The sequence below is a fragment of the Trichosurus vulpecula genome, chromosome 2, assembly GCF_011100635.1.
Source record: "Trichosurus vulpecula isolate mTriVul1 chromosome 2, mTriVul1.pri, whole genome shotgun sequence".
Classification (NCBI taxonomy): Eukaryota; Metazoa; Chordata; class Mammalia; order Diprotodontia; family Phalangeridae; genus Trichosurus; species Trichosurus vulpecula.
The window spans coordinates 140,926,431-140,940,517 of NC_050574.1; the positions used below are offsets into that span (position 1 = coordinate 140,926,431).

The 14,087-nt window shown below is 36.4% G+C and overlaps 1 pseudogene; it reads right to left on the reverse strand.

Annotated features, from left to right (window-relative positions):
* Positions 1-11,772: 11,772 nt before the first annotated feature.
* Positions 11,773-13,059, reverse strand: LOC118836769 (annotated as a pseudogene).
* Positions 13,060-14,087: the final 1,028 nt, after the last annotated feature.

Consider the following 14,087-nt stretch of genomic DNA (forward strand, 5'->3'; position numbering starts at 1 on the left):
AGAGGAAGTGGGGATGACCAAGTGATGATCACTGGTGGCAGAAACAGAAGTAATGTTATAATTTGGATCATGCTACAGACTACTTAAACAGAAAGAGTAAATAGGCAAGTATTTGGAAAATTTTGCCAGTCTGGCATAGACCCAATATAATAACAGAGGTTATTGATGATTTGGCCACATTTCTCTCTCTCTCTCTCTGTCTCTCTCTCTGTCTCTCTCTCTCTCTCTCTGTCTCTTTCTCTCCCTCTCTCCATCTCTCTCTCTCTCTCTCTCTCTCTCTCTCTCTCTCTCTCTCTCTCTCTCTCTCTCTCTCTCTCTTTCTCTCCCCCCACCCTGTAGCTAATATGTCTTGACTTGCTTAAATGATAATTCCATCTTTCAAAAGGGAGAGGAGTCTACGAGGGGAATTGCTATGCTGGATCTTACTCTCACCAATAAGGAAAAACTAATTGCTAGTATAACTCTATGGGAGAAGTGACTATTCCATCTTAGAACTGGTGATAGATAAAGAAACAAAAGCTGAGCACAGCATGACATATGCCCTGCATTTTGGTAGAAAATATTTAAAAGGGTATAGAGAAAGAATAGGTAGAATACTATGTTCTGAAACAATAAATGGAGATTCAGTCCAGGAAGGATGAGAAACTTTTAAGAAGGAAATGGTAAAAACACACAAAAAATCCAATGTGGAGGAAAAAGAGAAGTAGCTTTAAGAGATCAATGTGAGGGCTTAAGGAATTCACCAATGAACTTAAATTTTAAAACAACATGTACAGAAGACAGAAGCAAGGGCAGGCAACAGAGGATGAATATGAAAACACTGCATGGTTCAGTAAGAATAGTGTAAGGAATACTAAAGCTCAGGATGAGTCAAAACTGGCAAGAATATTAAGGACAACAGAGAAGGGATTTTTTATTGTTTCTTAGTTAAGCTAGGAAAAAGAGAGAGAGATCAGACTGCTCCTTGGGGAGCAAAGAACAACATTAATTGATATGGATAGAAGAGAGAGTTGCTCAACTTTTATTTTGTTTATTATTTCTGCCAAGGAAAATAATCTTTGGGCTACAAAGAACAGAACAACAATGGCTAACAGGGAGTGTACAAGATGAATATGGAGATAATAAGTGACTGCCTCACTGCCCTTTGTGAGTTCAAGTTCCCAGACTCTAATGAACTACATTCTTGGGTACAAAAAATGATGAATATGACTACTGAAACTATTGTCAGTGACCTTTGGGAGATTTTGGAGACTGGGAGGCATGTACAGAACTGGAGGAATTGATGTGTCATCACCACTTAAAAAAATACAGAATGGACAGCAATTAATACTCTTGATTTCAGTTTTGTTTTGTTTTGTAAGGGGGCTAGAAATCAAGACCATATTATTAAAAGAACTGTTAGTGAACTCAAGAAAAGGAAGAGATAGTCACAAAAGGCTAGGATAATTCCATCAACAAATCTGACTAGATTAACATGATTTCCTTTTTGGATAGGATTATTAGAATGATAGATCTGAGAAATGCTATAGCTATCTTTTAATTAGATTTAAGACCAATGTTTCTTTATATTGCACAACTCCTTACCCTGATGCTTAGCACATTGCCATTCACGAAGTAGGTATTCATTATTTTTAATGAATGACTGAATGGCCAAATAACCATTAGTCTTCCCTATTACAGTATTTCTTATAGTCTTCAACCAACCAAAAAGTGATTGCTAAGAGCTTGCTATGTGCCAAGTTCTGTGCTAGCTGGGATTATGAAGACAAAAATGGAATAGTATCTCCCCTTAAGGAGCTAATATTTTATAAGGGGAGATAACATGTATACATTTCAGTGCATATAAAATATATACCAAATTAACCTGAGTAATTTTGGGAGGAAGAGCATTAGCAATTAAGAGATCAAGAAAGACTTAATAGAGAATTATGCTTGATTTGAATTCTGAAGGAAAAAAAGACATTCTAAGAGGTGGCAATGAGGAAGTTGTACATTACAGGCAAAAGGGGAAAATGGTAAAAGAACAGAGAGGTGGGTGATCAAAGGTCATATGTAAGGAACAGAACAACCAGTTTAGCTCTACCAAGGACCAGGTTTTGAAAGGCATTAAAGGGCAGTCAAAAGAATTTTTATTTATCCTAATAAACAATAGGGTCTTTGGAGTTTTACAGTGGGGGGAGTGATATGGTTAGACCTATGCTTTAGAAAAATCACTTTGGCAGATATGTTGAGGGTGGGTTAGAATGAAGAGAAACTTGAGACCAGAAGATCAGAAGTCTACTGCACTTGCAGGTCACATGACAAACAAGCTAAAGAATCAGGCCTTTTCTCTAATCTTCAATGCAGCTCAAACCTCATCAAAATAGATTATTCATGAGAGATATAGCAGTTTCAGCTGTCTCAATGGTCTGGGGCACCAGGAATCCAAACAAGATAAAAACTAAATGAAATAATAGCAGAGAAGTAAAAAAAATATCCTGAACCCCTAAGCCTGAACTCATTCTGCATACCTTCCACCATTGTCCACTTTGCTCCCAGCCACAAGGTGACACACACGAACCCAAGATCTTGTAATAGAATTCAATTCTATACCTTGACCACACAAAGCTTCCTCTTAGTACCGAGAAGATTTAAATGACAGAAATTTGCTCAAGATATGAAAGCCAAGTGGCAGAGTACTGTGCTACAACAGAGCTCATATGAAGATCAGTGGTAAGGGAAGAATTAAGCAGGACATATATCCAAATTTGTAATAGAATTTAACTACACCTTGACACTACCCACTTCTAGTACTCCAAACTACAGAAATGTGCTCAAGCTGTGATAGCAGCTTGAGGCTGGTCTGTGTTGCTGAGACAAAGAACTGAGGAAAAGTGTAAGATAGGTATGTGACTATGGGGCATACCAGTTCTGTTCCTCATGAAGTCACTTGGGACAATCAGCAAGACTAGTAAATGGTTGCCCAGGATGGAAAGAAGCTAAAACTCTGTGAGATTCATCATAAAAGTACTCCATCATAAAAGAGGAATGTGTCAGAAAGTGGGCAATATGAGAAAATAATGGAAAAGACTGCAATTACCAAAGCCCACAAGAGAAAACTCAAAAATCTTGAAAAATCAACATAAAAGATATCAATAACAGAAAGTGATATGGCTTTCAAATCAAGCAAAACGTTCAGGTATCTCTTAGCAAGTACTTCCAGACAAAGGAAAATGAAACATCTGATGAGGCAGAGCATCCTGTGGATTAACAAGAAAACAGAGAACTATATAGTAGGATGTTCCTGAATAGTTTAAAAGAAAATATTACTGTGAAAACAGAATTTATGGCTTGAATAAAAGAAAAAATTAGCAAGATAGAAAAAAAAACAAAACCCTAAAATCTACAGGTGGCAAGTTTTACCCAGAAAACAAAAGGGAAGATAATTGCTTGCAAATGCAAAGAAAAAAGGAAGTAGTTTCATCAATATCAGATATTAAACTATATTGTAAGGTGAGAGCATTGGTGAAGTGTAAAATGGATAATTTTAATTTAAATGGATAATTTAAATTAAAAATTTCTTGTATAAATAAAACCTATGTAGCCAAGAATAGAAAGAATGCAGAAAATTGGGGGGGAAGACTTTCATAGACAATCTCTCAGATAGGATGTGATTGGGTTGGAATATTTCTGTGGTATAGGAAATAATGAACTGGTTGATTTGGCAAAACATGGAAAGACTTGGACTTATGAAGGAAGATGCTATCTCTCTTCAGAGAAACAGATGAAAAGTAGAACTAAGCATAGTACAGTCTTACATACGTGAGTGTATATGTGTGTATGTTTATAGAATTTATGTTAATGAATATATACCTACACATAATTGTGGCCTTTTTTAGAGTGGGGGGAGGGGAGAAAAGGAAGGAAAAAATAAAGTAAAAAGTACATAGCAGAGAACAAAAGAAAACCTACAAGGAAGCAGAGAAAAGCTAGTCAGCTTTGAAAACACTGCGTAGTATTTATTTTATAGGTTCTCTTGAAATGGAAATGTATTGCTTTACATTTAATCCTATCATGTTCAGCTATTTGCATAGCAATGCTTCTTTTTTCTTTTCTCACTTTGTATTTAAGTTTAAAACAAATAAAAAATTTACAAAAAAATTTAAAAAGATTATAATTGAAAAATATCAGAAATATAATAAACTTACAATAGTAACAAAACAGGAGATATTGATATTAGAGTAAAAATAGATGAATTAGTAACCAAAAGTTATAGAAATGATAAAATTAAAAGCTGGTTCTTTGAAAAGACTATTAAAATTGATAAAGATTTAGACAATCTGGTTAAAAAGAAGAGGGTAAAAATATCAAATCAACAAAATAATGAAAGAGCAAGATGAAATCACAAAAAACACCCTAAAGGAAAAAAATAATCAAAAACAATCATATACAGTTATATGTTAAAAAAACTGAGAATAACAAAAGAAATAGAGGAATACATTCAAAAATATCAGTGCCCACACTGACAGAAAACCAAATCAAGGTCTTAAATAATCCCATCTCAGAAGAGGAAATAGAACTATCAATAAAGGAACTACCAAAAAAATTTCTTGTCCTAATGGATTCACAGGAGAATTTGACAAAACTTTTAAGGAATAATAAATACCCATGCTATGTAGACTATTCTCAAAAATTAAAAGAAATCATTTTATGATTTTTAAAAATATCTATTTTTCAATATTTATTCAAAATTATGATACTGCATACAATGTTTTCCTGGTTCTGCTCATTTCACTTTGCATCAATTCATACACCCTTTCCAGGTTTTTCTGAAATTTGCACAGTAATATTTCATTATATTCATATACCATAGCTTGGTCAGCCATTCCCCAGTTGATGGGCATTCTCTAAATTTCCAATATTTTGCCACCATGAAAAGGGCTGCTATGAATACTTTTGCACATGTAGGTCATTCTGCCTTTTGTATGATTTCTTTGGGATACAGACATAGTTGTGGTATTCTTGAATTAAAGAATATACATAGTTTGGTTGCCCTTTGGGCATAGTTCCAAATTGTCCTCCAGATGGTTGGATCAGTTCACAATTCTACCAACAATGCATTAGTGTCCTAATTTTCCCATATCCCCTCCAATATTTTTTATTTTCTATTTTGTCATATTAGCCAATCTGATTGGTATGAGCTGGTACTTCAGAGTTGTTTTAATTTGCATTTCTCTGATCAAAAATGATTTAGAGCACTTCTTCATATGCCTATAGATAGCTTCGATTTCTTCATCTGAAAACTGTTCATATCCTTCAATCATTTATCAGTTGGGGAATGGTTTGTATTCTTACAAATTTGACTCAGTTCTCTATATATTTGAGAAATGAAGCCTTTATCAGAGACACTTGCTATAGAGATTGTTTCCCAGCTTTCTGCTTTCCTTCTAATCTTGGTTGCATTGATTTTGTTTGTACAAAACCTTTTTTAACTTAATATAATCAAAATTATCTATTTTATATTTTGTAATGCTCTCTAATTTTTTGTTTGGTCATGAATTCTTCCCTTCTTTATAGATGTGACAAGTACACTAGTTCTTGCTCTTCTAATTTGTTTATTGTGTCATCCTTTATGTCTAAATTATGTACTCATTTTGATCTTATTTTGGTATATGGTATGAGATGTTAGCCTATATCTAGTTTGTATATTATTTTTCCCTAGTTTTCCTAGCAGTTTTTGTCAAGTAGTGAGATCTTATCTCAAAGGCTGGGGTCTCTGGGTTTATTAAGTAGTAGATCTATTCCACTGATCCACCACTCTATTTCTTAGCCAGTACTAGATAGTTTTGATGATTACTGCTTTATAATACATTTTGAGATCTACTATTGCTATGCAACTTTCCTTTGTCTCTGGCACCTTACTTTGCTCCATGTGTGTCTTTCTGCTTCAAGTGTGTATTTATAAACAACATATTGTAGGATTCTGCTTTTTGATACACTCTATGTGCTTCTGTTTTATTGGAGAGTTCATCCCATTCACGTTTGCAGTTTTAATTACTCATTGTGTATTTCCCTCCATCCTATTGTTCTTCCTGTTTGTCCTCTCTTTCCTTTCATCCTTTCTCTCCTCACTGGTGTTTTGCTTCTATCTACCACCTCCCCCCATCTGCTGTCTCTTCTGTCAGTCCCTCTTGTGCCTTTACTTAGTCTTCTCCCCTCCTATTCCCTGTCAGGTAAGATAGATTTCTTTTTCAACTGATTGTGTATATTTTTCCCTCTTTGAGACAATACTGATGAAAGTAAGGTTCAAGCAATGCCCATTGCCATCACCCATCCTCTCATCTTCTCCTCCACTGTAATATGTCCTTCACACCTCTTCATGTGAAATAATTTACCCTGTTCTACCTCTCCCTTCTTTCTGTACCCAATGCACTCCTCTTTCTCATCTGTTATTTATTTTTATGTCATTCCCTCAAATTCACCAATTCCCTCTGTCTAGGTGTATTCCTTATAGCTGTACTATTAGTGATACAATTTTTAAGGATTATAAGTATCATCTTCCCATGCATGGATGCAAACAATTTAGCTCTTTCAAATCACTTATGTTTTCTTTTCCCATTTTAACTGTTTATGCTTCTCTTGGGTCTTGATATTGGAGATCAAATTTTTTTTGGTTTAATTCTAGTCTTCTTATGAAAGCTTGAAATCTTTCTGTTTCATTGAATGACCATTTTCTCTTGTTGTATTATGCTTAATTTAGCTGGGTAGGTGATTCTAGGACCTAGCCCCTTTGCCTTTCCTGAATATCATGTCCCATGTCTTTTGTTCTGATTCTTGTGTAATCCTGCTTGTGGCTTCCTGATATTTGGGTTCTTTCTTTCTGGCCACTTCCAGTATTTTTTCCTTACCTGATGGTTCTGAAATTTGACTATATAATGTTCCTTGAAGTTTTTATTTTGAGATCTCTTTCCTGAGGTTATCAGTGTATTTTTTCAATGCCTATTTTGATTTCTGTTTCCAGGATATCAGGGCAGTTTTCCTCAATAATTTCTTGAAAGATGTATCCAGGTCCTCCTTTTGATTATGGCTTTCAGGTAGTCCAATGATTCTGACATTGTCTCTCCTGGATCTATTTTCCAGGTCAGTTGTTTTTCCCATGAGGTATTTTATAATTTCCTCTATTTTTTCATTCTTTTGAATTTGATTCTTGATCATTAGCTTCCACTTGCTCAATTCTAACTTTTAAGTAGCTGTTTTCCTTAATTGGCTGTTGTATTTCTTTTCCATTTAGCCAAAACTACTTTCTAAGCAATTGGGTTTTTTTTCCATACAGTTGACTCTTTTTTCCATAATTCTCTTGTATCACTCTCATTTCTTTTCCCAATTTTTCTTCTACCCCTTCTATATAATTTTTGAGCTCCTTTTGGAGCTCTTCCATGAGTTCTTTTTGGAAAAGCTTCCCATTTTCCTTTGGGATTTTGCCAATAGGTGGTTTGACATTGTTGTCCTCCTCTGAATTTGTGTCTTGATCTTTCCTATCGCCAAAATAACTTTCTGTTCTCAGATTCCATTTTTGCTGGGTTTTTTGCTCATCTTTTTTGGCCTTTTCCCTTTTTTGTAAAATAGAGCTCTGCTCTGGGAGGGGAAAGGGTACTTTCTCAGGCCTCTTGTGCCAAGAGCTGCAGGCCATAAGGGTCTGACATTTTACCTGGCACTGAGCTTGGGTCCTAGTGTTGTGTCTGGCATGTCCTGAGATCAGTGGGGTGTTCCCCAGGTATACACTGAAACACATGGAGGTCTGGTCCCAGAGGTTGCCTGTTTGACTGGGGCTAAGCTAAAGCACTTGGTGGTTCTCACATCTGGCATCTGCCTATTACTCTAGCGATGCTGAGGCACTTGGGGGTTCCTGGTGTTGGAATTCTTATGCTTGGGATCTCCCACTGGTGTGCTTAGGTGAGGCTTGCTGCTGGTTTGCTTCTTGGTCTGGACTGTGTTCCCCTCTTACATAGGTGAGACAGACCTTTCCTGCAGATCTTCCAAGTTTCTTTGACTCAAAGATTTTTTCATCCTGTCTTTTTGCTGGTTTTACTATTCCAGAATTTGTTCTGGGGCACTATTTTATGGTTGTTTGGAGGTGAATATGGGAGCGTTAGGGCAATTTACTGCTTATACTGCCATTTTGGTTCCTGGAAGCAAGAATCCTATTTTTAAAATTTTTGATACTAGTAATTTGGTTTTCCTCTTTCTTTTTCTCAAATCAAATTATCTAATAGTTTATCTATTTTGCTTTTTTAAAAACAGCTAAGTAACCTGAGGCATAAAGGCTGATACAAAGAACACACTCCAAGTGAGGAGAAGAGCTAAAGATTGATATTAGGTTTCATTCCTTCCCAAAGGCAGAGCATCACTTACCACCACACATCTATTGTATGGTGTTCTCTCAGTATGAGGTTAAAAGATCTTACTTATAAAGGGAACAATTTTTAAAATTCAGCTAATAGCAAAAGTGGGGTCCTTATAAATGTTTTCTAATTAACAAGGATTTCTAGTGAACAATCCTTTGCTGTTTTGAACCATTAATATGTGCTATGATATAAAGACATAGCATATTTTAATCTGCCTTCCAAATTTATACTAAGATTCATAGGGTAGAATGTACTTTTCAGAATCTGAAACAATTGAACAATATTTCTTTTTCTTCTCTCCATGAGTGGGTAAACCAACAACGTAGAGAGGACTGATGAAGTTTATCAGACTTAATCCAATGCCTTCAGTATAGAAATACATTAATTCTTTAGATTTTACTATGACCTGTGTTTTTATTTCCATTTAGTTAATATTTTATTTCTCCCAATTACATGTAAAATATTTTAATATTTATTTCTTAAAAATTTGAGTTCCAAATTCTCTTTCTTTCTCCCTTCCCTTACCCCTCATTGAGAAAAAAAAGCAATTAAGCATAGGTTATATATGTGCACTTATGAAAAACATAATACCATTAGTTATACTGTGACAGACAATACAGACCCCTTCAAAAAAAGAAAGGAAAGGAAGGAAGGAAGGAAGAGAAAGAGAGAGAGAGAGAGAGAGAGAGAGAGACAGCAAGAAACAAACAAACAAAAAACAAAGAAAGAAAGCCATTCTCCAATATGCATTTAGACTCCATCAGTTCTTTCTCTGGAGGTGGATATCATTTTTATCATCTACTCTTAGGAATTGTCTTAGATCATTGTATTGTTGAGAATAGCTAGGTCATTCACAGCACATCAAAAATATTGCTGTTACTTTTCTCCTGGTGCTACTTTTTTCACTTTGCATCAGATGTTCATGAAGTTTTTTTGGGTTTTCCTGAGGGTTTCCTGTTCATCATTTCTTGTAGTGCAATAGTTTTCCATCAAAATCATATATCACAACTTGGTCAGTCACTTCCTGTTTGATGGATATCCCTTCGATTTCTAATTCTTTGCCACCACTAAAAAGCTGCTACAAATATATATTTTTTTCTTTTTGGTTTTTTATCTCATTAGATACATATTTAATTGTAATATTACTTGGTCAAAGGGTATTCATGGTTTATAGCTCTTTGGGCATAGTTCCAAATTGCTCTGTAGAATACTTGAATCAGTATACAACTTCATGAATGGTGCCTTAGTATCTTAATTTTCCCATATCCCTTCCAATATATACCATTTTTATTTTCTGTCATATTAGCAAATCTGATATGTATGGGGTGGTAGCTCAAAGTGGTTTTAATTTTCATTTCTCTAATCAATAGTGATTTAGAGAATTTTTTATATGACTAATGATAGCTTTGATTACTTCAACTGAAAACTGCCCATTCATATCTTTTGGTCACTTATCAATTGAGGAATGGTTCTTATTTTTTATAAAATTGACTCAGTTCTCTATACATTTGAGAAAACAAGGCCTTTATCAGAGATATTTGCTGTCATTTTTTCCCACAGTTATGATTACTAACTGTATTTCCCTCCATCCTCTTTTCCCCGTTTATATTACTATTACTCCTACTCTGACTCTTACTCCTCCTCCTCCTTCTCCTCCTACTCCTACTCCTACTTTTCTCCTCTCTCTCTCTCATTTCACCCTGCCAATCCTCAAAAGTATTTTATTTCTTATTGCTGTATCTCCCAATCTGGCTTTTCCTCTATTAGATTCCCTACCCCACCCCCATCCCATTTCCCTCCTGTAGGGAAGATAGATTTCTATACTCAATTAAATGTACATGTTATTCTCTCTTTGAGCTAATTCCAATGAGAGTGAGGTTTAAGTGCTCCCACCTACCTCCCCCATCTTCCCCTCCATCGTAAAAGCTCTTTTGTGCCTCTTTTATGTGAGATAATTTATTCCATTCTACCTCTCCCTCCCCCTTCTCCTAGTGCATTTCTCTATTACCCCTTAATTTTTTTTAGATATCATCCCATCATATTCAACTAATACCCATACCCTCTGTTTAACTGCCCAAATAATGAGAAAGTTCTTAGGAGTTCCAAGCAACATCTTCCAATGTAAGAATGTAAACAGAATAACTTTATTAAACTCCTTATGTTTTACCTTTCCTGTTTACCTTTTAATGTTCCTCTTGAGTCTTGTACTTGAAAGTCAAATTTTCTATTCAGTTCTGATTTTTTTTTTCCTCAGAAGTACTTGAAAATCCTGTTTCATTGAATGACCATTTCCTCCTCAAAGGATCATATTCAGTTTTTCTGGGTAGGTGATTTGTGGTTGTAATTCTATCTCCTTTGCCCTCTGGAATATCATATTCCAAGCTCTCTGATCTTTCGTAGTAGAGGCTGGTAAATCTTGTGTTACCCTTGCTGTGGATCCATGATATTTGAATTGTTTCTTTCTGGCTACTTGCAATATTTTCTCCTTGACCTGGGAACTCTGGAATTTGTTTATAACATTTCTTCAGATCTCTTTCATGAGGTGATCTATGGATTTTTTCCATTTCTATTTTACCTTCTGATTTTAGAATATCAGGGTAGTTTTCCTTAATAATTTTAGAAAGATGATGTCTAGGCTCTTTTTTTGAACATGGTTTCCAGATAGTACAATAATTCTTAAATAATCTCTCCTGGATCCATTTTCCAAAGCACTTTTTCCCAATGAGATATATAACATTTTCTTCTATTTTTTATTCTTTTGATTTTATTTAATTGCTTTTTTTAAACAGTCTGGCACCAGCTTAGGCCCTTTTAATGTGTCCTAAGACAGGCTGCTAACGCAGGAACCACGGGGAAAATGTTTGCCTTTCTTCTTTACAGCCATAAAGGCGGATAAAAATGAAACAAAAAAACACTACAGGTATTTGTAGGAAAAAAATGGTTTTGTACATGGGGTATAACCTTTTACGCTCAAGACAGCTCATAGACAAAAAGGTGACCTCCCACAGCTACCACCTGTCTCCACAAAAAATTTATATGGAACATCTGTCTAGTAAAAACTGCTGGCCTCTCTCCCTTGAAATGTCATTCGGATTTGTCCAAGACACCTGAAGGCTGCCCATCTGTCTTGGAATGTTCTTAGAAGGTTCTGTCAGTGATAAGACTACCGAATAAAAGCCCCAGAGTACATTCACATCATAGGGGAAAAGAGAAGGGGGAAGCTATTCCAACTGCCTCTTTTTTTCTTGTGGCTTGTTATCACCTCCTCCTCCTTGACCACCTCAGGAACTGCCCTGGCCTCTGCTTCCAAATCTCCCTTGGCCTCCTCTGCTGCTTTCTCAGCCTCAAAGCCTCCCCAGTCACTGCCACCGCTGTTGTGGCTGCCCCCTCAGTCTCCAAAGCCACTAGGCTTGGCCTAGTCCAGGGTTACTTTGTTTCCCTCAATCTCCCCACCCTCCATGGCCTCTTTTGCAGCTTTGGCATCTTCCTCTGAGTTGAAGTCCACAAAATAAAACCCTTTCAAAGGCCCCATCTCCCTGTCTGTGACTAACCTGGCACCCACAGAGCCTTGAAACAAATTCTTTAATGTTTTTTTCCATCATGTCTTCAGAAAAGCCTTTGACAAACAAGGTTTTGTAGGCCTAGTTCCTTGGGGCTGCATCAGCAGCCTTCTGTCCCTTCAGCTCCAGTCAGATGGCCCTGCCTTCAATCTCCATGTTGTTACAAGAATTCAAAGCTTCTTTTGCATCTTCCACAGAGGCAAATTCAATGAATGCGTACCCTTTGGGTCAGCCTTGGTTGTTCAGGGGCAAGCTGATGGACATGGCCTTCTCAAACACTTCCTGCAGGCTCTCCTCAGTGGTGCTATAGGTGAGGTTGTTTGGCACCAAGGTTTTGGAGTCTGCTTGTTATTGCTACCACCCCAGGAATTATTCTTCCTTTTGGAGTTTTTCTCTTGTCCCTGACTCTTCTCCTCTGTGTAGTCCAGATTGAGTGCTCAGCCATCAATTTCAGTGCCCTGCTTCTCTTCCAAGGCCTTGTGCACATCTGCTTTGGTCTTAAATTCAATGGCAATTCCTTTAGGGATCTGATCCTTTGTACAGACCAGTCTGACCTCGATAGCATCTTCAAATACTTTCTTGAGCTTCTCTTGAGTCTATACGGCAGATTCCTGAGGAAGAGTGTCTGCATTTTGGTCTTTCTTGAATTCTTTTGCCTTTTCCATTTTAATTTCAGAGCCAATGACTTCCAGAGCCCTTTCCATGTCTTCAGCATATTCAAATTCCACATAGCCAAACTTCCTGGTGGCACCAATGCAGATATCTACAAGGTCCTTTTGAGCAAAGAAGTCCATGATGCTGGTTTTGATCTCAGAAACAGTTTTGTTGAAGTTCAGGTTACCAGCAAAGAGACTGAAATATGTAGATGCTTCAGTGTCCAGTTTCTGTTTCTTGACTTTGGGGGCCTTCTTTTGGCCCACTTCCTTCTTCCTCTTTCTAGGTGCTTCTTTCATGGGCACTTCCTCCTCTTCTTCCTCCTCCTCATCCTCATCTTCATCACCTTCCTTTTCCTCCTTTGATTCCTTGGCCTTCCCAGGTTTCTTTCTGGAAGCTTTCATGGCAGCAGTCTTCCCTTTGGCAAGTGTGGTGTCCATAGCTTCTTCTTCTTGGATCATTGTATTGCTGAGAATAGGAAAGTCATTCACAGCTGATCATCTTACAATATAGTTGTTACTTTGTACACAGTACATTTCACTTTTCATCAACCCATGCAAGTCTTTCCAGGTTTTTCTGAGGGCATCCTGCTCATCATTTCTTATAGTACAATAGTATTCCATCATAATCATGTACCACAACTTGTTCAGGCCATTTGCCAATTGATGGGCATGAACTAAATTTCTAATTCTTTGCCCCGAGAAAAGAGCTGCTATAAATATTTTTGTACATATAGGTCCTTTTCTTTTTTGTTTTTATGTCTTTTGGCACACGGGTCGAGTGGTACTTCTAGGTCAAAAGGCATGCATGGTTTTATAACCATTTCAACATAGTTCCAAATTGCTCTACAGAATGGTTGAACCAGTTCACAACTCCACCAGCAGTGCATTAATGTCTCATTTTTCCTCACATCCCCTCCAACATTTGTCATTTACCTTTTCTGTCTTATTAACTAATCTAATAGGTATGAGGTAGTACCTCAGAATTATTTTAATTTGCATTTCTCCAATCAATTGTTTTATTGCTTTTTGATGTGTCATGGAGTCATGGGCTTTCATTTGCCAAATTCCAATTTTTGAAGAATTACTTTCTTCACTGAGTTTTTATACCTCCTTTTCCATTTGTCAAATTCTACTTTTTAAAGGATTTTTTCTTCAGTGAATTTTTGTCCATATTTTTCCATTTGGGCAATTCTGCTTTTTAAGACATTCTTGCTTCATTGGATTTTTGTGTCTCTTTTACCTTTTTCGCCTATTCTGTTTTTTAAGGTGTTATTTTCTTCAGTATTTTTGTGCCTCTTTTAGCAAGTTATTGACTCTTCTTACCAATTATTTTCTTGCATCACTGTCATTTCTTTTCTCAATTTTTCCTCTACCTCTCATATTTGATTTTTCCTATCCTTTTGGAGCTCTTCCAGGACCTGAAACCAATTCAGATCTTTCTTTGAGTCTTTGTATATACCAGTTTTGATTTTGTTCTCTTCTTCTGA